Genomic DNA, 26,962 nt, shown 5'->3' with positions numbered 1-26,962 from the left:
GTGTGTGTGTGTGTGTGTGTGTGTGTGTGTGTGTGTGTGTGTGTGTGTGTGTGTAAGTGTCTGAGTTCAGATCCAAATTCAGGTCCTTCTGACTCCGGGGCTGGCGCTCTACTCACTGTGCTACCTAGCCACCGCCGTATTATATATTTTTTAAAAGACATTGGTCCTTCACCACTAGGAGGTGACAATGAAATGGGAAACAAGGAAGATACGGAGGCTGGCAACCCCCATGTCCAATAGGTCTTGTCATATTATGCTATTCATACCTATTTTCTACCTAGTTTATAGCAAAATCCTAGGTTCCCTGTGTCTACTTTAATGCTGCTGGTCAAGCAGCATGCTGGAAGAGGGCTGCATCTATAAAAGAGCTTCATTACCACTTTCTTCCTCATTTTGTATACATTGTATGTGGGCTCTGGAGAAAACAAGCCATGACCCAAGAACAAAACTTAGATGCACAGAATGACTTGGAGTATCTACAAGCCTCCACTGCTCTTGGCCAAACCCTTGTAACATCTGCCACCATCTTGGTGCTGGTTCTCACTCACTACCTCACACCTAGACTATTACAATAGTCTGCTGGTGGGTCTCTAAGCCTCAAGTCTTTCCCTTCTCCAGACCATCCTCCACTCAGCTTTCAAATTAATCTTCCTAAAGTGAAGATTTGACCATGTCACCCTCCTATTCAATGAATTCCAGTGGCTTCCTATCACCTCCAGGAACAAATATAAAATTTTGTTTGGCATTTAAAGCCTTCATAAACTCCCCCCACACACACACACCTTTCCAATTTTCTTATTCAACCCCAACTACTCTATAATCCAGTGACATTGGCCTCCCTGCTGTTTCTTGAACAAGACACTCAATCTCCCAGCTTTGGGCATTTTCAATGGCTGTCCCCTAGGTCTGAAATTCTCTCCTCCATCTTTGCCTGTTGCCTTTCCTGGCTTTCTTCAAGTCCAAAAATCCATTCCTGATCCTTTAGGGAGATTCTAGACATGAGCCAATACCTAAGCTTTAAATAAATCATACTGGGGTGCTGAGGTGGGGAAATGTGACAAGCTAAATAGTGAAAAGGGAAGCCTAACCACTCTTATTTGAGGCTAAACTCCCCCAGTACTGAACCTATTCACCATATGTGTAAGTCCAATGAGACCTTCGTGTCTTCAATGTCTGACCAAGCTCTAAGGGCTCCACAGTCCCTACTTCAGCTGCCTTCATGGTGACTGGAACAAATTATTCTCTTCCACCCATTCCACCAGGGGAAATCTTCACATGCTTGGGACAGACATCCCCCTAACTCACTGACAGGTATGAGGTCTGTTGGTTACCCTCAACCTAGTTTAGGGCTTGGTCAGACATTGAAGGCACTAAGGTTACCCACTGCATCCTAGGCCATTGCCAGTTGTCTTGACTTTGTCTCACTACTGGACTTGGATGATTCTGGAAGATAGAGTGAAGCTAACAACTCTGTGCAACTCTGCCTCACTTAAATCCATGGGGTGAGTCAAAACATCACCCCATGATATCATTGTTCCTCTTTGAAAACAAAGGACAGACAATAACAATAACAGGTCCAAGTGAGAAGACCCCCTTAATGGAAAGGAAGAGGGAAATTACTCAGATTCTCCAAACTAGGAAAATTTCTGTGTCTGTGATATATGTCTTACTATTGATAACTTCAAGAACCATGAGTTCCAGTACCAGAGTACAATAGCCACACTGGAACAAAGTTGATCTTTGCAATTCCTGAGATCCCTTGTCCTCCAAATCACCTGATATCTTGTCCCTATTATTCAACCTTCCAAGGAGAAAAAAGTGACTGAGCAGCCTCCTCCATTAGGCCCCTTTCACGTCATGTTGCTCTAAGATCATATGATACCCTATATGTGTGCACATCCCTTTTTCCCTTGGACTTGCTATCCATCTTGCAACTATCCGTTGAGCTAATTAACGATTTTAGCATCTAGCCTTGCCTCTTGATTTATTGACCTCGAGTCAAATGTACCAAGATGGGAGCAATTACTCTCCAGGAGGATCTTAGGACCTCTTTGTTGAAGAATTTCCTAACAGACAGATTAAAGGGTAATACCCTAAAGCATGTTATCAATTGACAATTGCCAGTTTTGCAGAGCCTGTCAAGTATGTGAGTCACATTCTCAACAAAATGTGAGCACCAACCCAGAGAATATAAAAGTGCTACTGAATTAGCCATGTCAAAAGAACTGTCAAGACTCACAGACTTCTCTAGGTCGTAATGGTTATTATCATAAATTTGCTAGGAACCAGAAGGTTAATGTTAAGCCACTGAATGACCTTATTCCGACAAATATAATTGAAGAAGCACTAACAACAGATGGGTGAAAAATGCAAAGATGTCTTAAAATCCACAAAGTCCTTTGAAGACTGAAGGACAAACACATGAAAAAGCTTCCAAAGACTTGGCAAATTGTCTCACATGCACTATAGGGTTAGGCTATGCAGACCCAAGAGGCTTTTGTCATGCATATAGATGCTATTTTAGGTATTTGGAGGGTTAAGGAGCAATCCTGTATCAAAAAAAGGGCTGGGGACCAAAAACCAGTTAAATTTATCAGCAGTGACTTGAGACTCATCACCCCATTAAAAAAAACAAAACACCATCATTCTTGGTTCTTATGTGAGCCATCACTAAGAAGTTCAAACATTATGTAGAGCCAAGTTACAAGTAGATTGACAGGGGCGGCTAGGTGGAGCAGCGAATAGAGCACTGGCCCTGGAGTCAGGAAGACCTGTGTTCAAATCCGGCCTCAGACATTTAACACAAAAACTAGCTGTGTGACCTTGGGCAAGTCACTTAACCCCAATTGCCCTCCAAAAAAGCAAACAAACCAAAAAAATACCAAGTGGATTGACAACAATCTACTGACACATTCTGACCAGTGCCAGATATAGGGAGTAGCACCAGCTACATGCAAACCTCTTTTCCCTAATGCCCTGTAACACTGAAGTTTCAGTGTTACTTGAGAAAGAGGAAAGGCTCAACATAATGCCCAAAAAGCTGGAATACAAGTAAATTTCGGTACAGCTGAAAGTTTAGGACTCCCACCGGAGGATATGGCAGCAGCACATAAGTGCCATGCTTCTCTGCCTCAGTTGTCTATGGTGGGTTAATGGCAAAGAAGGGAGATGGTTGATGAAGGACTGAGAAAAATAATACAAGCCAAGACAGTGATGATCAGTCAAGGGACTCAAGTGCTAGTCCATTGAAGGCACTATATTGTTGAAAAAACAGCAGAATCAACATTAAGAATCTTTACTTTTAGGGGCGGCCAGGTGGCTCAGCGAGTAAGAGCACCGGCTCCAGTGTTGGGATGACCTGGAGATCGAATCCCGGGCTCAGACACTCAGCACCACACCCAGAAATAACTGGCCGTGTAACCTTGAGCAAGTTACTTAACCCTGATTGCTTAAAAAAAAAAAAAAAGAATCTTTACTTTTTTGAGCTCTTTAAGCCAAAGGAGAAAAGGATCCTGCATATCTGGGATGTGCCTCTGGCAAAAAAAAACCACTCTGACCTAATCTCTAGCAGTCTGAATAGTATTCTTTATACTCAGAGAAGGCAGGGAAAGGAAATATGGAGGTGCGGACAACAGGAGAGAATCCTGCCTCTTAGATCTGTGGGAAAAGACAGCATTATTTAGGAAGGATAAGCTCTTCTCCCCTTCTGCTGGAGGCTGACAGGCAAGTGAATGTGGAGTGAGTTACAGGAAGTCAAATTTGCCCTCCTCATCACCTCCTAGAGGTTATAATAGCATATTATATATAATAGTATATTAGTATAGTATATAGTACAACATATAAAATAGTATATAGTATAATAGCATATATTATTAGTATAATAGTATATTATTATAGTATCCGAGAAGCTTTCCTTCAAAAAGAGGAAGATAATCAATAATATCAAAAGTTGAAGAATGGTCTCTGGACCCAACAGTTAGTTTATCTGTGACTCTTAAGAAAAAATGTTTCCAGAGTAGAAAAGAAAACCACATTGGGGCATGGGAAGAGATTAACAGTGAGAAAATGAATTATAAATTGTAGTTGTGTGTGTGTGTGTGTGTGTGTGTGTGTGTGTGTGTGTGTCCTATTTTCTCTAATATATTGGAGGTTCTCCCAGGACAAGGGTCCGTTTCCTTCTTTCCCTGTTTATTTTCTCCACTACATCTAGCAGCAAACTCTTAGATACTGTGGGTTCTCGGCCTATGTTACTGAAGAGCCAGGCACCAATTATTTCTGGATAATTGCCTCTGAATTATCAGGTAGTATGGCTGTTTTTCAGCATCACAGTAACAACATAAAGTGTGTTCTTGTACTTTCCACTCTCATACAAATCTGTTCACTCCTACTCAGAGGAAAGAGTCAAATTTGCAAGACTAGATATGTTAGAGCCATGCTTGAAAACAAGAGCTGTCTTTCAGGGTTGTTGCTTGATATTTATGGCCCTGTGGGCACTACTGTGGAATGAAAGAGGGAAAAAAGCTCAAAGGAGAAAGTAAAATCAGAAAGGGCATTATCTTGGCAAATGCTCCGACTGGCAAGATTCTCTCCTCTTGTCCCCACCTCTGTATTCCCTGGTCATTTTGAATCTACATTCCTTAAAGATACCATGAACATGAAGCTGAGGTAAAATTAACTGAAGAGCATTTGGACCAGATTGCTCACTCTGGAATATGTAATTCTCCTTCCCCTTCCTTCTCTCCCTATCCAAACCCTATAGTAAATAAAGAAGGGGATAAGACTTATCTTAGAATATTAAAGCATCTTACAAATGGGTTTTCTGAATTTAGGCCTTGGTATGAAAACTCAAAAATGTATTGTATAAGAAAATTCAAACAATTTGTTCTAATTACTGTGTAATTCCTTTCTGTTTTTAACGAGAGGGCAGGGAGTAAAAGAAGCCCAGATTTATTTTGCAAAATGATTTTCCAATTAATTATATTATATATATACATTATATATAGACTTAAAATTTCTATAGTATAGGAGAAGATACAGATTATGAATTAGAAGAACTGCCTTAGGATTTCTACATCACATATACCTAATATCTTCCTTCCTTCCAGCATTCATTTACTGAGCACTGTATACTGGCATCTGTATATGGCACTAGTCAAGGAACTTTGGAAGACATAGAGAAGAATTTTTTTAAATATAGTCCTTTCTCTCAAGAAACTTACTAGAATCTAGTAAGAGAAAGAAGGTAGATACACAAATAGGGCAAAATATATCGGTACCATTAGAAAGATGTGGAAGAGGAGGAACAAGCATTTATTAAGCACCTAGTATTGCCAACTGTGCTAAGTACTTTACAAATATTAATTACCTCATTTGATCCTTACAACAACCCTGGGAGCTATGTGCTATCATGATCCCCATTTTACTGTTTAGCAAACTGAGGCAGACAATGTTAAATGACTTGCCCAGGGTCAGATAGGCCAGGTTTGAACTAAGGTCTTCCTGATCACAGGCCCAGCCCTCTATCCATCTATCATCTAGCTGCCTCTATGTGGACAATATTTTGTGGAAGTTTAAAGGAGGGAGAGGTTATACCTAGGCGTGGAGCAGAAGTTATAAAACTTCTAAAAAGTTTTGTGTTCTAAAACTTTAACTTCTAAAAGTTCATAAAAGTTTCACCAAGGGGGCAGCTAGGTGGCACAGTGAATAGAGCACCAGCCCTGGAGTAAGGAGGACCTGAGTTCAAATTTGGCCTCAGACACTTGACACACTCACTAGCTGGATGACCTTAGGCAAGTCACTTAACCCCAATAGCCTTGCCTTCCCCCCCCAAAAAAAAAGTTTCACCTAGTGTAGCATTTGAACATTGAGAATAAACAGTCTATTAATGGGTGAATATGGGGATTCCAGGCAAAGGAAACAGCATAAATAAGGGTTCCTATTACTATATTTCCAGTGTCTATGGCATATGTTAATTACCTCCAAAGGAAGGGAAGTTCTCCTAACTGGAGCAATCATATTAAATATACATGGAATCAATGGTCAATTATCCATCAGCTGGTAATGCCTGTGACTGGGATTCCCCCTTCAGCTGTCCAAACAGATCCAGAAACTAAGCACAGGACCAAGCTGCAGGTCCCAGGTTAAGGGTCATCATATTGCGTGTTGTACATTCCAAAGCCAAATATAAATGATTTCATTGTTCTGATGTTGCTTTGGTTTACTCATGCCTACTGTTGAGGGAAAGGAGAATGGGAGGGGATGCAAAGGGTTCATTTTGGGACAATCCACGTGTATACACAATATGTATATCCAACACTATTCCAAAAAGCCAATATGGCTGGATTATAGGTTACTTTATACTACTTGTGCCTCTTTTAAGTTCTCATTGATAGCTGGGAGTTAAATTTTTATACATGCATGCATACATTTACATATATCTTATGATAAATCAATCAGACAATTTACTCACTAAGTAGGGTTCTGTTTACAATTTTGGCATGAAGGACAAACAGTTCATTTAAGAACCTGTAACTTGAATATAGATATAAGTACCAAATAAGTTAAATTCTTCTATCTCCCTACTATGAAATAATTATTTATCAAATTCACACACATGACACACTGAACAACAGTCACCAGTTTTCAGTGGAATCAGGGCATCTCATTTAAATAAAATAACACCTGACCAAAGAAGTACAAATAGGACCCTAATTAATGAATTGACTAATTATTCTTTCCTACTGTGGACATTTGTCCCCATTCTATTGTTCCCTCACTGGGCCCTATTGAGTCCTAATACCCAGGTGGAATTTAGGAAATCTTGAAACTAGGCATGCCTTTGCTCACTCTTCCTCCTGAAATCACTTAAAAGAATATCCCGAACCGTATAGTTAAGTCTACACTGGCACTAATTTCCCTGCACAGCCCTGCTTTAGGTAGATACCTCCCTTCAATGCAATCCAAAACACCAGGTACACAAGTGTGGGATACCACACTTGTAAGATTATAATTTTAAAGCAGAATTTAGAGCTGAAAGGGATAATGAAAAACATCCCCATTTAAGTTCTTATTTTACAGTTGAGGCCTATAGAAACAACTTGCCCAAAGTGAAATAGATCTTGAGTAGGTGAATATTGGTGTGTTTTTTCTGTCTCCTTGGCATATTTCCAAATTCCATTTACTCTCTCCATACTTATCAGATGCTAAGTATATGGTTTCACACTCCTGGTGACAAGTCACACAAAGGTTTTTCTCCTTTTGGAGAACCCTGGCGATGCTTCAGTAGGTTCCTCTCACCCCCTCCCCCACATCCCTCAAACTTTCTTATCAGGTCTTCTGCAGATCCCTTTTCTGCTTAAACCATCTTAGACTCTGGCCTTACTGATTAGATGAGCCTTCCCCATTAGAATGTAAACTCCTTGAGGGCAGAGAGTGTCTTTGGTCTCTTTTTGTATCCCCAGAGTTTAGCACAGTGGTAGTGATATGTGGTAGGCACTTAATCAATGTTTATTGATTGAAGTTAGAAGTTTCTCTGAAAGTGGGAGAGATGCCCCATCAAAACTGTGTAAGTGGAGAAAAGTAGTTGCCAATTGGGTATTAGGCCCAGGAAAGCCATGGAGTAGCATGGAACTCAAAGTTACCAAAAACCAAAGCAGAAAAAAGGTATAAAATGGTAAACACATAGAAGAGATGATGATAGGAAATACCAACAATCTGAATGTCATGCAAGATTTGGTGGCTCTACCGATAGATTTTTCTATCTTTCTTGTTAAGGCAGGAAGAAATCCCTATAATCCAGTCATAATTGGCTTTTTGTAATAGTGTTGTATATACCTATTGTGTATACACATAGATTGTCCCAAAATGAACCCTTTGTATTCCCTCCCATTCCTTTCCCTTACCCATGTCATTGCCTTTGCAGCTCAGTCCTAATGCCAACAGTTCAACAATAGGCATGAGTAAACCAAAGCAACATCAAAACAATGATATCATTTATATTTGGCTTTGGAATGTACAACACGCAATATGATGACCCTTAACCTGTGACCTGCAGCTTGGTCCTGCACTCAGTTTCTGGATCTGTTTGGACAGCTGAAGAAGGAATCCCAGTCATAGGAATATGACTAAATGTGGCTAAAAGGGAAAGGGACAGTTGGTAACAATTGAAAGCAGACCCTGACAGGTAAAGAAACTAGGTATCAGACCAAAATTGTTCCTTCCTACACAGTATACCACACCTCCTATCTATGTGCCCCAGGAATCTCAAATCTACAACTTTTAATCCCTTCAGGTCTATAAGAATATGTAATCATCTCAACTAGGTTTTGTGAAGGAAAAAAAAAAGATTTAGATAACATTATTAGAAATAGATGAGTGCTATAAATAAATGTACAACTTGAATTTGAGTTTATTTGGAAACCGACTGGGAAAAGTAAATCAAGTCATCCATATCTCAGAAACTCAGGCCATTCACTGTTCAGTATTAGGAATTATAGTCTCCCATTCCAGATTCCCAAGGTTAGATTCAGGAACAGGCCAGGGATGTCAAGCAAAGTTATATATTGAGTGCTCGGATAACTGAAACTGCCGGTGCCCCCAATGCCTATTTGATTAATGCCACATATGGTACCAGCCTTCACTCCAGCAGGGTATCAGCTACCTTAACATACCCCAGCTACTTAGTAGACAGGAGTCAGAAAGACCTGAGTTCAACTCTGACTATATTCACTAGCTTATGACCCTGCCTCAGTCTCCTCATCTGTAATATGGAGATAATAATAAGCACTTGACTCCCAGGGTTGTCGTGAGCATAAAATGAAATACTTAAAAAGAGCTTTGCAAACTTTAAAAGTCTATGGAAACACTAGCTATTATTGTTATTGTTCTTACCTCCACAGCCTCCTGCTGCCACTTTGCTACTTGGGTTAAAATCAAAGACCTGAAACAAAGAAATCCAGTGAAATCCTAAATAGGGCAATGGAAAGATGGAAACTGGCCTCACAGTCTCTTCTGATGCCACTGCAGAGTTTTGCCACATAATAAAAATGGTACAAAAGTGCATCCTGAGTCCAAAGGAAAGGCAGCGTGCTTGGTTTATTTATTATGTGCTTGGAGGCCTAACTTTTCCCTACCTGCCAACCAACCTCTCAGACACCTACTTGAAGGCTTAACAAAATGGGATGGAGGGTGGAATTTCAGTTTTATGTTTTGGACAATGCCAAAGTCTGGGTTACTTTGAGTATTTGGGGGGTTTTTTCTACACTGGAAACAGACCTTGAAAGGGGGTGTTAGGGAGCAACCTCACGCTAAGCTCAAAAAGATGAGGGCAGGGGCGGCCAGGTAGCACAGTGAGTAAGAGCACTGGCCCCAGTGTAGGGATGACCTGGGGATCGAATCCGGCCTCAGACACTTAGCACCCACCCAGAAACACCTGGCCGTGTAACCTTGAGCAAGTTACTTAACCCCAATTGCTTTAAAAAAAAAAAAAAAGATGAGGGCTTTTCCCACCCAGTAGCTGTTTCTCCTGGGGACACATGAATTTAGCTCTTACTACAAACAGCACTGGGTTCTTATTTCATGGCTGTCCATATATCTTGTCCCTCCAACCTCACCAAGCTTCTGGAGGAAGACCTCACAGCACCTTAGCACAGTGGGCACTCAGTAAATATTTATTGAATAAGGAACACATCAAGACTCAGATTTTATAAATGACAGCATCCTCTCCTCCTCCCAGAACCGCCGAATTTCTAAGTCACCAGTTATAGTCCAGTTAATTCCTGGGACTCACTGCCTCACGAGCCTATGGTGGAGGCGGGTGATGGGGGTGGGCGGGGAAGGGGAACACACAGTCTCCTTCATCTTTATCTTCTTCTACTCCTTTATAGCCCATCCTCCAATCCTGACCTTTCTCCTCTCCATTCCTCCACTTACATAGCTCCAGCCCCCTCAGTTAAAACCCACTCTTTAGTCTTTGTTCCATCAACTGCCACAAAACAGAAATACGATTCCACAAGTCTTGGAACAGAAAGAGACTTCAGGGGCCATTTAAACATGACCATTAACGAGGGATCAGCTAGCCTATTCCTGAATACAGGGAGTTCACTAACTACCTCACCAAGAAGCCATTTGGGGATAATTGTAATGTGTTGGGATAATTGTAATGTGTTAAGAATAGGGATAATAACAGGACCTACCTCTCAGGGCCAGCATAAGGATCAAATAGGATAATACTTATAAAACATTTCACACACTGCCTAGCTCAGAGTACACACTATATCAAAGTTGGCTACTCTTTTTGTTGTAGTTGTTATTGTTAACTGAAACCTGCTAAAATCTGTAACTTTTATCCATTGGTCCTAATTCTGTCCTCTGGAGCTGCACAGGGGTGGGGGACCTGAGGCCTTGAGGCTACATGTGGCCCTCTAAGTCCTCAATTGCTACCCTTTGACTGAATCCAAACTTCACAGAAGAAACCTCCTTAATAAAAGGATTTGTTCTGTAAAACTTGGACTCAGTCAAAAGGTGGTACCCAAGCACTAGAAATTCACATGTGGCCCCCAGGCCGCAGGATCCCCACACCTGGACTTTAACTCATCTTCTATATGAGAACCCTTCAACCCCTTAAAAACAAAAATAGAGATTGTGTTTAGAGGACCCAAGTCCTCTCTTTTCCAGGCTAAATATCCCTACATCTTTCAACTATTCTGCGAATGGAATTTTCAGTTCCCCTCACTATCCTGACCATCCTCCTCTGGAAAAGTTCTGGTTTATTAATTTCCCTACATGCACCACACAAAACTGAACACAATATTCAAGGTAAGATCTGACCAGACCAGGATATGGTAAGACTTTTACCCCCCTTTCTTTGGATGCTATATTAATATTCTCTAAGATTAAATCAGCTTTTCAAAACAGCTACCTGACACTACTGACATATTTTGAGCTTATAGCATGACAAAAATCCCTTAGTTTTGGTATTTTTCTCTTGTACAGACCGTCATCTAGCTATGCTTCTACATCCTCTAGCTTTTTTTTTTAACCTAAGGGCAGAATTTTGCATTTATTCCCATGATGTTCAGGTATAAGGGAAACAGAGGCACTGTGGGGTACTGAGCCAGAAAAGGACACAGGTAACATCTTGCAAAAATCATGGGTGACTCAGGGTGCTAGAAAATTAACTGTTGTCTTCCTCCAACCCAATACAACCCAACACTCAGAGAATCTCTCATAATTTGTGGAAGGCATTATCTTGGCTTTCTTCTGCCCCAGAGCCCCACAGTGCCTCCATTTCCCTCATAGTTGGACATCTCCAGTCCTATAGCACTTTTCTGTTCTGTGACTTCTCAAAGATCATGGACATTGGGTTCAAAAATGATTTCTACAAGTTATTTTAAGTACCTTGAGGATATAATTTTAAGCACAGAGATCTGCACTCTCTTGTAGTCTCCTCTCCTATTTTGATCTCTTTTTTAAAAATTGTCATATTTTGATTTTACTTCACCTAAATTTTGCCCTGTGTCCCTCCTTCTCCCCCTTCCCAGAGAGCCATCTCATATAATGAAGAATTTAAATTCCTCTAAATGGCATTTGTGCCACTCCTCTTTTATTCTGAATGTTATTTTAGGAGAGACCCCAGTCATGTGTCCCCTCACTCTTCAGGATCCTCACCTCTCTCCTTGCCCTCCTCATGGCCACCCTGACAAACCTCTGTCCTGGAACTGTCTTTGTGTCATTAATAAGTCCTCCTCTGGGCCCACCATTTTAGGAAGGATCCCTTCTGTGCATCACCTCACTCTTGACTGGACTCTCTACAGAATCTTCTTTCTCCTCACCTGCCACACTTCCTTCCTGTCTCCTTTTCCAGTTTCCCTTAATGTGTTGTATTCCCCCATTAGACTGTAAGAGCCCTGATGGTAGGAATTATTATCTTGCTTGCTTATACTTGTAGCCCCAGCATACAGCAAAGTGCCTAGACCATGGTAAGCACTTAATGTTTTCATCCATGCATCTATCAATTTATCTTTTTCCTTAGTAGAAAATAACTTAATATTTCTGTCTTCCATTAACATTACACTATCTTGTTCCCCATTGTCACTTCCAGGTTCTTCTCTTTCGTCCTTCACTCAGTTACTTCTCTTCCTTTTAGAGTCATGCTATTCATACCCACTACCCAATTAAAATCCTGGTAGCCATAGCTTACAGACTCCTTTCTTCGATGAACTTGGTATCTGGCTTACAATTTATCTCTCCTTTGCAGCCCCTACCCTTCTACTGGGGTACTTCAACATACATAGTAATTCTCCTTCAAATATGCTAACCATTCAGCTCCACAACCTGCTCACCTCTCATGAGCTACTGCTCCACCCAGCCTCAGACACACATAAAGATGGTCATGCCCTTGATCTTACCATCACCCACATTCCACTGAAACTATTCTCTTCAAAGTGGCTAATCTCTTAATTAGCCAAATCCAGTGGCCTTTTCTCTCTTATCGTCCTCCTTGACCTCTCAGCAGCCTCTGACATTGTTGACCACTCTCTCCTCAATACTCTCTTCTCTCTAGGTTTTCCGTACACTGCTCCCTCCCAGTTCTCCTTCTGACCACTCTTACTCAGTTCTCCCTTGCTCCATAAGTGTCCCTCAGGGTCTATACTGGGTTCTCTTCTCTTTTCCTTCTATTTCACTTGGCGATCTCATCTGTTCCCATGGATATAATCGTTATCTCTATGCTGATGCTTCTCAAAACTACCTTTTCCACCCCAATCTCTCTCCTGACCTCCAATCTCACATCTCCAAATGCCTTTCAGACATCTCAAACTGGATGTCCAGCAGGCATATGAAACTCAATGTGTCTAAAATAGAGCTCACTTTCTTTTCCCCTACATCTTCTCTTCCTCCTACCTTCTCTATTACTATAGAAGGAAATCCCATCCTTCTAGTCCCTCAGGCTGACAACCTAGGAGTCCTCATTATCTCTTCCCACCCCAACATATCCAAGCTGTTGCCAAAGCCTGTCAACTTCACCTTTGCCACACCTCTCAAATATACCCCCTTATCTCCTCTGACATCGCCACCACTCTGGTGCAGGCCCTTATCACCTTGTGCCTAGACTACTGTAATAGTCTGCGGTGAGTCTGCCTGCCTCACATCTCTCCCCACTCCAATCCACCCTCCAATCAGACACTAACTTGATTTTCTTAAAACACAGTGTCATGTCACTGCCACTCCTACTCAATAAACTCCAGTGGTTGCCTATTGCCTCCAGAAGCAAATACAAAACACTCCATTTGGCATACAAAGTCCTTCATAACCCAACCCCCTCCTACCTTTCTGGTCTCCCCAACATGTACTCTTTGATTCAGTGCCATTGGCCTTTTGGCTGTTCCAAGAAGACATTCCATCTCTTAGCTCCTAGCATTTGCTCTGACTGTCCCCCATACCTGAAATGCTCTTCTTCCTCCACTCTACCTACAAACCTCCCTGGCTTCTTTTAAATCCTAACTAAAATCCTACAGGAAGACTTCCCTAATCTCTCAACTCTAGTGCCTTTTCTCTGCTAATTATCTCCTATTCATCCTGCATATAGCTTGCTTTGCATATATTTATTTGCATGTGTCTATGCCATTAGACTGTAAGCTCCTTGAGAGCAGACATTGTCTTCTGCCTCTTTCTGTATCCCTAGCACAGTGCTGCCTGGCACGCAGAAGGTCACTTCATAAATGTCAGCTGATTAAATTGACAGAACTTGGCAACAGTAATGGATATAAAGGATGAGAGTAAGAGTCAAGGATGATGCTTAGTTTCCAAGCCTGGGTGACAGGGATGATGGTGGTGCAAAATTAAGGCAGTTAGGAAGAGGGGAGGGCTTGGGCGCAAGAATAACGAGTTCCATTTTGGACACAATTTATAACTCCAGTGAGCATGTATTAAATGCTTCCTACACATGACCACACAAAGTCAAAACCTAGTCCTTATTGCCAAAGTTTTCATTATACTAGAGAGGCTGACATTCTACTTAATTGCTCTCTGCTTCAGGTGTGTAAGTGTTGACTGTCCAGTTAGACTGAATTCTAGTACCTCCTAGCACATGGGCACAAAGCAGTTGCTCAGACATACAATGAACTCCAGGGACTAGAGGGCTACATGATTTTATCCTGGGATATGGTTTCCCTGATGGAGACTCTAAATGATGAGGAAAAACACATCAGTGGGGGTGAGGGTAGGGATACAGGGAAGAGGTAAAAGTAAAGGTGTTGAGCAAAATGAAAAGATGTTTAAGGGGAGGACATGAAACGGAAAGAAGAACCAAAAAAAATACTGAACAAAAACTCATCGCCTAATTCTGGGTGGAAAAAATGGCTTGTAGAATGTCCTCTTTTGTTATCAAATTCCATACTTAATTCTGCTCCCCTGACAGAAGTCATTTGAATTTAGGCCACCTCCAAAAGTAGATGAGATCTTTGCATCACAGAATCTCAGAGACAGACAGAAGAGCCCTCAGGGATCAACCAGTCCAAACCCATCATTTTACAAAAACTAAGGTTGACTTGTCCAGTGATACTATTAGTGGGAGAGCCAAGATTAGATCCCTGGCTTATTAACTCCTAACCTAACGCCCTTTGGCACTGCCATCCCCTTGCCTCTTCTTAAGTGGTGAACCCTAGAACTCACAATCAACAATCTTAAGCTTTCTAAGTCCTGTGCTCAAGACTTCTCCAGGTGTCCATGCTCAGGTTTCTGTGGAGTGCTTACAACTCATCTCTTCAAACACACGCTCTTCAACTTTGCCCCAGTTACTGCATAATTTATAGTCCTGTCAGTAGGAGGAGCCGATGGAAAGGAACTTTATTTGAACTGTGTATAATTTAGTCTGGGCCTTGTAAAGTGGCATTTAACAATGAAGAAAGTTGAAGAAAGCACAGAATTTGCAGAGAAAGGAATTCTTTCTCCCTCCTCTTCCCCCTCTTCTCTCATGAGGGCCCCCTTTCTCCCTCCTGTCCAATATGCTTCCAATTCACTGAAAGCTATTACAGCTATACATTTAAAGCAAAGTTATGTCAACTACATAGAACTGGCAGAACGAGCTATCATGAAATTGGACATTTTTTTTACCACTTCCTTCGCTCCACCTACTTTTCCAAGCTCTTGTTTTAGCTTAGGGATTTCAAAGCATGCCACGTTGGTGGCTTTCCTCTGCACTGATGCATGCAATTTCAGAAGCTCAAATAAAAAAAAAAACCCTATATCCTCTTCTGTTATCATTGGAGTTATAAACTGTGTCCAAAATGGAACTCATTTTCTTTACCCCCAAACCCTCCCCTCTTCTTAACTGCCCTAACTTTGCACCACCATCATCTCAGCCCCCAGGCTTGAAACCTAAGCATCATCCCTGACTCTTCCCTCTCATCCTCCATATTCATTTATGTTGTCAAGTTCTGCCAGATTAATCAATGGACATTTATTAACTTCATCTTCCTATCCAAATAAAAAATATGCTAGCAGCAGCTGGTGATACAGGAGAGTGCTAGTTCTGGAGTCAGGAACACCTGAGTTCAAATCCAGTGTCAGATACTAGCTGTGCGACCAAGGGCAAGTCATTTAACCTCTGACTGCCTCAGTTTCCTCAACTGCAAAATGGGGATCATGATAATAGCAACTGCCTCTTGGGCTTTTTGTAAGGGTCAAGTGAAATAATATTTGTAGAATACATAGCATAATGCCTGGCACATAGTAAGCATTTAATAAATGCTTTTTTTTCCTTCCCTACCAGTGAGCCACTAGAGAACCTGTTATCTTGAACATTCATGGGACCATTATGGGTGTTCTAAGAAGGTTGTCTTTTCAAGGAGGAGAATGTAAAAGCTGGCTTGAAGCTTAACACTGAAAAACAAAGAGCTTGGCATCTGGGCCCATCACTTCCTGGCAAATAGAAGGAGAAGAAATGGAAGCAGCGTCCAATTTTATATACTTTGGCTCAAAGATCACTGCAGATGGTGACTGCAGCCATGAAATTAAAAGACATTTGCTCCTTGGAAGGAAAGCTAAGGCAAATCTGGATAGCATACTAAAAGACAGAGACATTATCTTGTTGACAAAGGTCCATACTGTCAAAACTATGTTTTTTGTTTGTTTGTTTTTTCCCAGTAGCAATGTATGGCTGTGAAAGTTGGATTATAAGGAAAATAGAGTGCTGCAGAATCAACACTTTTGAATTGTGGTGCTGGAAAAGAATTTTGAGAGTCTCTTGGACAGCAAGAAGATAAAATCAGTCAATACTTAAATTAATTCAGGCTACTTGCTAGGAAGTTAAATACTGAAACTTAAATATTTTGGTCATATAATGAGAAGACTAGACTCATTGGAAAAGACACTGGGAAAGATTGAAAGCAAAAGGAAAAGGGGACAGCAGAGGAGGAGATAGGTATATAATATAATGGAAACAATGAACATGAACTTGGACAGACTTCAAGACATAGTGGAGGATAGAAGGGCCTAGAATGCTATGGTCCATGGGGTTATGAAGAGTAGGACATTGGGGTGGCCAGGTGGCACAGTGAGTAAGAGCACCGGCCCCAGAGTCAGGATGACCTGGGATCTGGGATCACTCAGCACCACACCCAGAAATAACTGGCCATATAACCTTGAGCAAGTTACTTAACCCCAATTGCTTTAAAAAAAAAAAAAAGAGTAGGACATTACTGAATGTCTGAACAGCAACAAGACGATTGCCAAAGGGCACTGTCCAACCCATATCTAGGGCTGTACCTAACTCATCTTAAACAAATCTTGTCCATATATAACTACAGACAAAGACATTCCTTTATTGAACTAAATGATGGACTTCATGGTTCTTTACCAGTGGCAGAGCCATCCAAAGTCCTCAAACTCTTGCTGCTGATTCAGGTTTGTCTACATTGTTCTACATTGATTACCATGGTAGCTCAAGGTGGGTTCCTATTCACACAAAGTTTTACAGGGTTGAGTAGGCAGCCTATCGATGTTGGGGAAGGAGTTTCAGCATAATGTAGCTGAAAATTCTTTTGTCTTAAAGTCAGAAGAATGAATCTAAGGCCTATAATGCTCATTAGAGGTGTTACTGAGGTCAAGTCACTTAACCCTTGAACTTCAGTTTCCCCATTTGTAAAATGAAAACAGTGATGCTTCCACTACAAAGATCACAGGGCTGTCAAGAGAAAAGTATTTTGTACCCCATGAAAGTAGGGGTTCTTAACCGTCTTTACATCATAGGTTCCTTTGGCAGTCTGGTAAAACCTATGAATCCCTTCTTAGGATAATGTTTTTAAACATGTATTGTAAAACAGGATTGCAAAGGAAACCAATTATATTGAAATATAGTTATAAAAGATTTTTTAAATCCATGAACCCCTGCATTAAAGGGATTAAGAACCTCTGCTCTAAAGAATTATAGAACTCCAAGTTAATAATAGACATCTCAATAATCCTGCACTAACTAGCTTCAAGAAAACCCTTTCCAACTCTAAAATGGATGAGTCTGTCTCCAGAAATTAAAATTAGCTCGAGTTCAAAGTCAAATCTTATCCCCAGAGTAAATCCTGACTCTAAACAAAACAAGGCCTGAACTTATGCAAAACTGAGGGACAAAGTAGTACTTACCACGCACTTTCTATGGGTTCCTGAAGAACAGAGTCAGAGATAGGCCTGTGAGCTGTCTTGGTAATGGGTAAGGGACCAGGACTGGGAGAGTCAGGAGCACACAGAAATTGGGGTTTAAGCTAAGAATGATCCCCAACTAGATTGGTCATGTGGAATTAAAAAGCATGAAAAATGCAAATCATCAGAAACCAAGAGTCAGGCAGACATGAATTCCAGGAATCAATGCAAGCAGTAGGTAGTTGCTGGGAACCAGGAAGAAACAGTGAAGAGCAAAGCAAAATAGGAAATTTAGATGGGAAGCAGGAGACACAGCAGAATCGTAGCGGCAGGATACAATAGGCTGGACTGCGTCTCAAAGGTTTCAGGTCTTCATTAAGCTATCACTGACCAAAAGGCTACCAGGGGCTGGCAGGGAATTTTACAGGAAGGGGCCAGGATTTCAGCTGACCAGACAGCGCACTCTCCCCCACAGAGGGTAAACAGGAACATTGACATCTAGATAGAGTTCTTAACATGAGTTCCGTGAGCTTGTTTTTGTTTTGATAACTATATTTCAACATAATTGGTTTCTTTTGTTTTATTTTACCTATTTAAAAAACACTGTTCTGCAAAGGGATTCATAGGCTTCATCCGACTGTCAAAGGGTTCCATGACACACAAAAATACTTAAGAATCACTGACCTAAAATGTCTCATGGATCCATGGATCCACTCCCCACCCCCTTCCCACAACATGAAATTTGAGAAATTCTACCAACCCTTGTGTGCATCCTAGTCCAGTTTACTCATAATTGGTGCATTCTAAGGTACCTACAGTCTATTAGACATTTGAAAAGGTTTTGGTTCCCTCGGCTCTTTGGCAAATTTCTGTGGACCTCGCCTTTAATTTCAGGCAGGGTTAATTTCTGGACCTAAAATGTGCTGCTTTGTCTCTCAGGAAGCAAAATGGGCCAGCAAAGAATTAAGTGACTGGTGGAACTGACTAATAGATTCACCCTTGTCTCCTTTTTTTTTTTTTTTTATGGGATGGCTATATCCCTATCCCTTTAAGTACCTACTGTGTGCCCAGGAACTATGCTTAGACAATGGGGATAAAGGGAAAAAAAATGAAATAATCCCTGCTCAAAATAAGCTTTTATTTTAATGACAACAAGATCCTTCTAGAACTAGGCTTCTTTAGACCACCAGGGGTATGTATGCAGAGTCATTAGAAATCACTGATTGTCTAAATCTTCCCATCAGTCCTAAATTCACCTCTAAATCGACTCTTTAAAAAATCCGTGACTGTTTTCCTGATTTTATTCAATTCTCATGCCATTAACTCCTTACCTGCTCTCTGGGCCTTCACTGATTGGGTCCTTGTTCCTTCATCTTCAGCTGGATTCCTGCCTCTCGTTTCTGGTCCTGACTTGGGTGGTCTTGTCTTTCCTGATCATGCCAGAGGTTAGAGCCCACCCCTCCCTCAACTAAAATTACCTTGTGCTTTCTTGGTATATTATTTTGCAATTACCTACAAATGTAGACACTTTTTTTTGCATGTTGCCTCTTCCAAATAGAATACAAGTTCTGCGAGGGTGGGGACTGTTTTTGCCTTTCTCTATCATCAGCCCTCAGCATGGCACCTCACACATAGTAAGAATCTAATAAATGCTTGCTGGTCAGCTAACTGACATACTGTTTCCCCAACAGAATGTAAGCTTCTAGGGGGGGAAAACTGTCATCTTTTTTTCTTGTATCCCCAGGACCTGGTACATACTAGGTGCTTGTTGATCATTGATCGATTAATGAACGGGCAGTTCGGGGTTGTCCTCAAGTTCTCAGACTCTGGTGATCTCTACTCAAGTTCCTTTCAATCCTGTCAGTCTCAATTCCCCACCACAGGCCATGGGAAGTGCTAAAAAGGACCCTAATAACTAAGAAACTCTGCCTTACTTAGGAAGCTTTTATACATTTCCTGTTAGGACTGAGGCTAATCCCTAAATGTGGCTAGCTCAGGACCTAAAGATGGAAGCAAGAGGGAAACATCTCAGTAGTGCCAATAATTATGAGTTAACATTTCTATAGACTTTAAGCTTTGCAAATTGCTTTGTATAATTACTGATATCGCCATACCCCTGTGATATAGATGCTATTGTTATCCTCACTTTTACAAATAAGGAAACTGAGGTTCAGAGAAACTAAATGACCTACTTGTACAGGGTAAAACAGACAAGAATCAGAGGCAGAATTTGAATTCAGGTCTTTATGACTCCAAGACCTCCATCCTATCCAGTCCACCAGTGGTGTCAAACTCAAACAGAAACTGCATCCACTTTCAGAAAAACCTGAGAAGACTTACATGAACTCATGAAGTTAACAGAAGTGAAAAGAACCAGGAGAGCATTATATGAAGAAACAGCAACATTGTGGGATGACTAACTTTGATAGACTTAGCTCTTCTTCTCAGCAATACAATGATCAAAGACAGTTCCAAAAGATTTGTGATAGAAAATGCTATCCACATCCAAGGAAAGAACTATGGAGCTTAAATGCAGATCATTTCACTTTGTTGTTTTTTTGTTTTTCGTGGTTTTTCCCTTTTGCTCTGATTCTTCTTTCACAATATGACTAATGTGGGAATATGTTTAATGATTGTACATGTATAACCTATATCAGATTGTTTATTGTCTTGGGGAGGGGTGAAGGGAGGGAAAAAGAGAGAAAAATCTGGAACTCAAAATTTTATAAAAATGAATGTTTAAATAGTTTAAAACTATCTTTACATGTAATTGGAAAAAACAAAATACTACTATGGAAAAAAGAGAAACAGCATCCACTAAACCTACATAAGGATCCCTGGAGGCTGCATATTGACTTGGTTTTCAAATGTAATATTATCTATGTTTTATTATATTTTTATGTGTTTTGTTAAATATTTCCCAATTACATTGTAATGTGGTTTGGGCCTCACTCAGAAGCATGGTCACTTCATTAAGGTCACATGTTTGCCAATTCTGTAGTACACCACACTGCAGAGAAGGTACAAAAATGGAAACAAATTTGATCAAGTGTATGTTTGGGGGCTGCTGGGCATATGTTTCAAACTCTTCTATGGATGCATAATCACCATTTGGTCAGCTAACAGGGCAGTCAGTCAAAAAGCAATTATTATGCCAATGAAGACAGAGATCTGAAGCTTAGAAAAAAAATTAATTACTTTTCTAGACAGAGCAGAAAACCCCCCTGATGTGGTCTCATCTGTGCCATCCAGGAAGCTGAGACTTCCAGCATTATCAACTAATTCCCAGAAAAGTCTGTTTTTGTTTTCCAGAACAATTTTCACAAAATCCAGAATGCCTGACATCCAGAATGCTATTCTGAAAGAAACCAGATCCAGTACCTCCTATAGAAGCCTTCACTGGAAGAGAAATTAGTGGATGTTTAGAAAAAGTCCCTGCGGATCTCTAAGCAATTGAAAGCATAAGATCTTGAGTTAAATGACGGGGAGGTTCCTGGTAGTAAAGATTTGAGATTAAGTATTACCCTTTATTTGGCTTAACACTAAACAAAATCCCACAACAATAAGGCTTACATCAATTACCACATGCCTGTCCCTCCAAATCAGTCCTTAATGTGAGTCATGGTAAAGACCAAAAAGGTTTGAAGAAATGAGCTAAGGCCAAAGTTATCAACCTTAGCTTTGAATTTCTGGGCTTCTGCTGTTTTAAATTATGCTTCCATGTTGCTTCCATGTAACTCTTGGCTCAGCTTTGCAATGGAAAAATTATTTTTGCAGTCTGAGCCATAGTTATTTGTATGGGGGTATGACCATCCTGAAAGCTTTATCCTTTTGTGGCTCTCAACTCATTTTAGTAAAGAGTTTCTGTTTGCAAAAAAACAAACAAACCCATAAATGTTTTATTTCTCTTTCTGACAAAACAACTTTGCAAAGAGATGGCACTCTATGTCAGTCAAAGGTTCTGCTAGGTCTGAAAGAAGGAAAGAACAATTGTTTTTGTGGATCTACGTCAAATCAAATAGCAATTATTAGACTTTCCATTGTTTTCAATTATCTGTGCTCATTTTCTTCTCTCTTAGACTAGGATCATTGAGATGTGACTCTAAGTTGCCCATTTAGGACTGGTTCCATCAGCTGGGTTAGACAGTGTTAATGAGGGTGGTAATTCAGACTGCCTATCTACAATGCCTGGCACAGAAAAGGCACTTAATAACTGCTTATTGATTATAGCCTAATTAACTGATGGAAACTTTGGCCTCCAAAAGAGAAAAACTGTGTTGCCTAGATACCGAGTGACCCTCATTCCAATTATAGATTGACTCCTAATGATGCCCAGCTGTTTCACAGATCCATGTTGTTGGTCCCAAGGAAAGAAAGTGTGGATGGCTCAGTACAAGTTCATCCCAGCTAGTAGAGACAAAATAATTAATGTGCATATCCCACAGAAAGGAAACATGATATCTATATAGAAGAACAGCAGTTGAGTTTGTTTGTTCAGGTTTTTTCCATTTTACAACATATCGCAATATATCTAACAGGTGTGTTGGCTGGTAATGGGAGAGGGAGGTGTAGAGAGAGCTGCCAAAGTGATTTTCCTGAAGTACAGGTTGGCCTATGTCAGTAACTCATTAAATGCCAATAGCTCCCTATTACTTATCTCCAAGATCACACATACACACGCATGCACACACACACATATGATCTTGTCTATATATGTGCATGTGTGTATGTATAAGTATATGTACACATACACATGTATGTATATGTATGTGCACATATATAAAGTCCTTTGTTTAGCATATCATCATCATAACTTAGCCCCTTCCTACCTTTCCAGTCTTCTTATTCTTTACCTTCCTCCATAAACTCTATGGCCTACATACACTGGCCAGTCTGTAGTTCCTCAAACAGGCTCTAGTTTCCATCTGGGCCTTCAAATTCTTGCTCTCCCCTAGGCCTGGAATGCTCTCCTTCCTCGCTTCTGCCTTTTATTTTACCTGGTTTTCTTTAAGCCAGCTCAAATCCCATCTGGTCCTTCTGGTCCCCCAGCTGCTCTGAATACCTTCCTCTCTGGCATTACCTTCCACCTACTCTGTATATATCTCATATGCACCTCACCTTGTAATTTACATGTCTCTCCCATAAAGAATGTGAACTTTTCAAGGGAAATGCCTGTTTTGCCTTTCTTTTGTTATCTCCAGCTTCAACGCGGTGTTTGACGTGTAGTAATTACTTAAGAAACCCTTTTTAACTGGATGACAGGAAAGATTCACACCAGTGAATTGAATAGAATTTCAAGGAGAGTTGCTAGGGACTGGTGGGGAGGGGAGGTGGTGAAGGGAGAAAAGGGAAAGTTACAGAGTCCTTCCCAAGGAGAAAGGATTCTGCTGCCCATTCTCTTCTATCTTATTGCCATTAGCAAAATCTCTCAACACCTCAGACCCAGGACTTATGGGACGGGGGAATCCATTACTTCTAGACACAGGGTTGAGAGTCATCCAGGTTCATCATCCCCCAAATCTCTTCCACTAGCACCAAGACCAAGAGTCTTGTCTCTTGAAGTGTTTAACTGATAGGCAACCAACCACTCCAGTATCTTTGCCAAGAAAACTCCAAACAGGATCATGAAAAACTGGACAGGAGTGAAAAGACTAAACCACAACAACAAATGTAATCTGTCTCTCCTTGATCTCATGCACAGCCCTTTTCTCCTATACTATGCATTTGTAGTCTATTTATTTCTGCCCTGGAAGACAGTCCCAGACCTACCCCTGAAATCACACAGAACAAGAAGTTTATGCACACATAATTCTCCAGGGTTTTTTTTCATAATATAGATATCCTCCCTTCCCCTTTCCCATCAGGATCCTGACTATGTTTATTTAAAGCATTCCTTGGCTACTCCATCCCAAAGTTCTCTCTCCTTCCACTGAACTCCTATAGCCTTTACTGTCTGATAACACCCACTTGATATCTAATCATACAGTCATTTATTTTAGCTATATGTCATCTCTCCAACTAGACTGTCTAATTCTAGATAGAGAGCTGGGTCTGGAGTCAGGCCCTGAGTTCAAATTTGGCCTCAGTCACTTACTAGCTGTGTGACATAGGGCAAGTCACTTTATCTCTTTCTGCCTCACTAACCTCAAATGGAAAATGGGATAATAGTGACACCTACCTCTCAGAATGGTTGTAAGGATAAAGGCTATATTTGTAAAACACTTAGCACAGTACCTGGCACATATTAAGCTCTATATAAATGCTAGCCATTTATGTGTTTATTTGTTTATTTATTTAGTATAAAGGCACAAACTTTCATTCCATCTTTCATAGCACCTAGCACAGTACTGGGTGAACAGTAATGAAATATGACATATATAGAAATAATGATAACACAGAGTAAATACAAAAGAGAGGTATAACATTTCTGAGAAGGATGGGGTGTGGATCAGAGAGGGCTTCCTGGAAGAGGTAGTATTTGAATTGTGTATTAAAGGATGCCTATTAGTGAGAAAACTCATTTTACCAGGTTCTGTGAAGTGATAGGAAAACTAAACACAGAGGGAAGGCAATATCTTTCTAAATAGAATATTTCTGTATATTTGTTCACCAGAACATTAAAAACACTATTAAAAGTCCTTGCAGCTAAAGCAATAACTTTCCAAACATAATGTTTTAAAGAATGCTTTCCTTTTCATGGAAATCACTGGGACACTTGAACTGATATACTGAATTTCTTCAAAGTACAACAGTAAAACCTATCCACATTAAATTCATACTCATGGGGAAGGCAACTCAGAACTGATAGAAAAACTGAATTGCATCATTTTTAGCTAAAATTGTTATTTTCAATGAGGTAGACAATTACGTAGGCTATTTTGACAAAGCTATGCTAACAAGAGATTCTTCTAGAATCTAGAGTCTAGCATCTAGACCATAATGATTAGATGGGAATATCTGTAATATCACTTGTTGTTTATGTGTAAATAATTTGTTTAAAAAACGTATTATGTGTAAACAACTTGTTTACATAAACAAGAATTTAGGAACTGCTAACCAGTTTTAAAAGTTTATGTTCTTAACTTAAGCAGGCTAAAAAAAAATCCCTGCTGATAACTTGTTTACATTTAAATGATCCTTTCCTTATAGAGAGTCAAGTTAAATTATCCAAACTGAAACAATTTACTGGTATCAACACTGCAAATTTCATAGGAAAAAAAATGCCTTTCAGCTACTTCTTATCCCAATTGGAGCCTGGACTCATCCCGGAATTTATAAGTCCATTCTAGCCACCCTGAGAATTTAGCATGTCATGGAAAGGGTGATTCAACCTTAATGAGGGTGAAGAGAAAAACCACCCAACCATCCACAACATTTTCCATCCAACAGTATTCAGGCTGAAAAGCCAGCCTGGGGTTAAAAATAAAAGAGGCTGGTTTTTGTTTGTGGAACTGCTCACTTTAGCAATTGAGTTGCCTTCTTTTTACACAACTCCCTTTAAAAGTGAGTGTGTGTGTTGGGGGGAGGTGAGGGAAGGAGAGGAATGCAACAAAGTGAACGTGCCAAGCTGTAAAGGGCCAGTGAATGCTGTGGTTTATGTCAGGCAAATTAAAAATTCCCAGCCTTCAGGGAGGCTATAACATTCTGCTAAGCAGTATGAAAACAAGCTACATCTGAGCTTCCATCTTCCAATAACATAGGGACTGATGGCGTTGAATTCTTTGGGTTTTGAAGGGCTGAGTCTGAGTTTGAGCAAGCCTCTCTTCTTCTTCCTTGTCTAACTTGGAAAATCCTATTAAGTGAAGCATCCTCGTTCCTGAAAGAAGGCAGGGCTGGATGCACAACGAAGATTCCAAAACCAAAGGAAATACAATTTTGTGGAAGTTCCTGGAGAAAGAGCTACTTGAGTTTTCTTCCTGAATTCGCAACCTTTGTTTTGATGGGACCTTTAATCCTGCACTGCTAACCAAATCATGAGTGAATGTTATTCAATGTTGGCAAAGGAAAGCTGCCAATGGAAAATGCTACCTATCTGTTTGGCTCAAGAAGCCGCTGGCAGAAGCTCATCACCTAAAGAGGATTAGGAGGAAGACAAAGACACACAGAGAGCAAGTCTTGAAAAAGTAGTATTCTTAGACTCTGGAAAACGGTCTGTCCCAGGAGCTGACAGAGGAGAGGGGAAAATGTAATGACCCAAGCAGCCCTACCAAAAAGAAAGGGATAGGAAGCGGGGAAGGGGGGGAAGAGAGAGAATAGTGAGTTAGTGGCAGGACCGTAGATAGCCTGAAATCTGCCCAGCACGACTTACAAAAGAACTTAGTGACACTAACCTACAAATCAAAGTCTGCCCCTGGAAAGTACGGTACACCCTAGCCCTCCCCACAGTCGAAATACGAGCTGGACTCAGTAGGTAGCTGCCATTTGAAGTTAGAGAGATGCCCCAAATGCTTATGGAGGTGATGAAGATGATACATAAGATGTTTCCTCTTTTCCAATCCCCAGAATCAGGCTCCCAATTGCACAGGTCTCCTCCTCGACTCCTACAATTGATTATAAGTGGCCCCATTTCCATCCGGGGTTTCTTACACATAAAAGGTTGGGGGGGAGGGGCGCACCCCTCCAAACTTCTTATTCCTTCCCGCCCGTCTGCCAGAGCAGACCCCACAATATGGGAATGCAGGGGAAGCCTTCCTCACCCTATTAGCACCCTTCCAAGCTGGAGGAGTGGGCAGGGATGTCAGAGGTGCCACGATAGCAGGGTGCCAGCAGAAAGAAGGTGGCTTTGGGGAAAGTGAGGGCGGTCCTGCTTCCCCAACGGCTCTAGTTTCATCCTGCAGCTCCTAGGGAGGCACCTCTTGGGACAGAAGGGTCCCGAATCTCGCTTCTCTCCCCTCTCCCCTCCCCACGTCCCCAGCCGCGTCCCCGGGGCAGGGTCACTCACAAGCAGAATGCAGTCTCCAGCTCCAGCCGCTGCAGCCATCCAGGAGAGGAGAAGAGGAGGAGGAGGAGGAGGAGGAGGGAGTGGGGGTTGCAGAAGAGGGGCGGGGAAGGAAAGGAGGGGTTAGAAGAGGGGGCGGTGCCGAGCCAGGAAGGGGGCCAGGACCCAGCAGTCAGAGACCCTACAACGACCTCCTACTGCTCCTTCCCGGCCTCTTCGCCTTCTGTCTCTCGCCTTTCCCTCTCTCCTCTAGTTCTCCCTAAATGCCCCTTTAGTTTGTGATCCTCAGTTTCCCCCCCAACATCTGTACTCAAAACTTTAGTCCCGTTACTTACTTGACTCTGGGTATTGCTGCTAGCATCAGGCGGCCAAGTTAAGTAGCTTGGAGATTCT

The 26,962-nt window shown here is 41.2% G+C and overlaps 1 protein-coding gene across 3 annotated transcripts in view; it reads right to left on the bottom strand.

Annotated features, from left to right (window-relative positions):
* STON1 (stonin 1) overlaps nt 1-26,699 on the bottom strand; it is a 61,772-nt gene extending 35,073 nt beyond the window's left edge. Inside the window, exons 1-2 of one of the 3 annotated variants that reach the window (XM_069071669.1) lie at nt 26,573-26,631; nt 8,890-8,938 (exon numbers count right to left, since the gene is read on the bottom strand). The gene's annotated coding sequence lies outside the window, so the exon portion shown is untranslated. Of the gene's footprint in view, nt 1-8,889; nt 8,939-26,327; nt 26,536-26,572 lie in introns of those variants that run through there. The other 2 variants (XM_069071668.1, XM_069071670.1) reach the window with 2 other exon arrangements.
* Nucleotides 26,700-26,962: the final 263 nt, after the last annotated feature.

The sequence above is a fragment of the Petaurus breviceps genome, unplaced genomic scaffold (genome assembly GCF_028583685.1).
Source record: "Petaurus breviceps papuanus isolate PSGF00001 unplaced genomic scaffold, PetGlider_PUasm1.0 90842, whole genome shotgun sequence".
Taxonomy (NCBI): Eukaryota; Metazoa; Chordata; class Mammalia; order Diprotodontia; family Petauridae; genus Petaurus; species Petaurus breviceps.
Note: the sequence above shows the minus strand (reverse complement) of the source record. Positions and strands in the feature narration are given on the sequence as shown.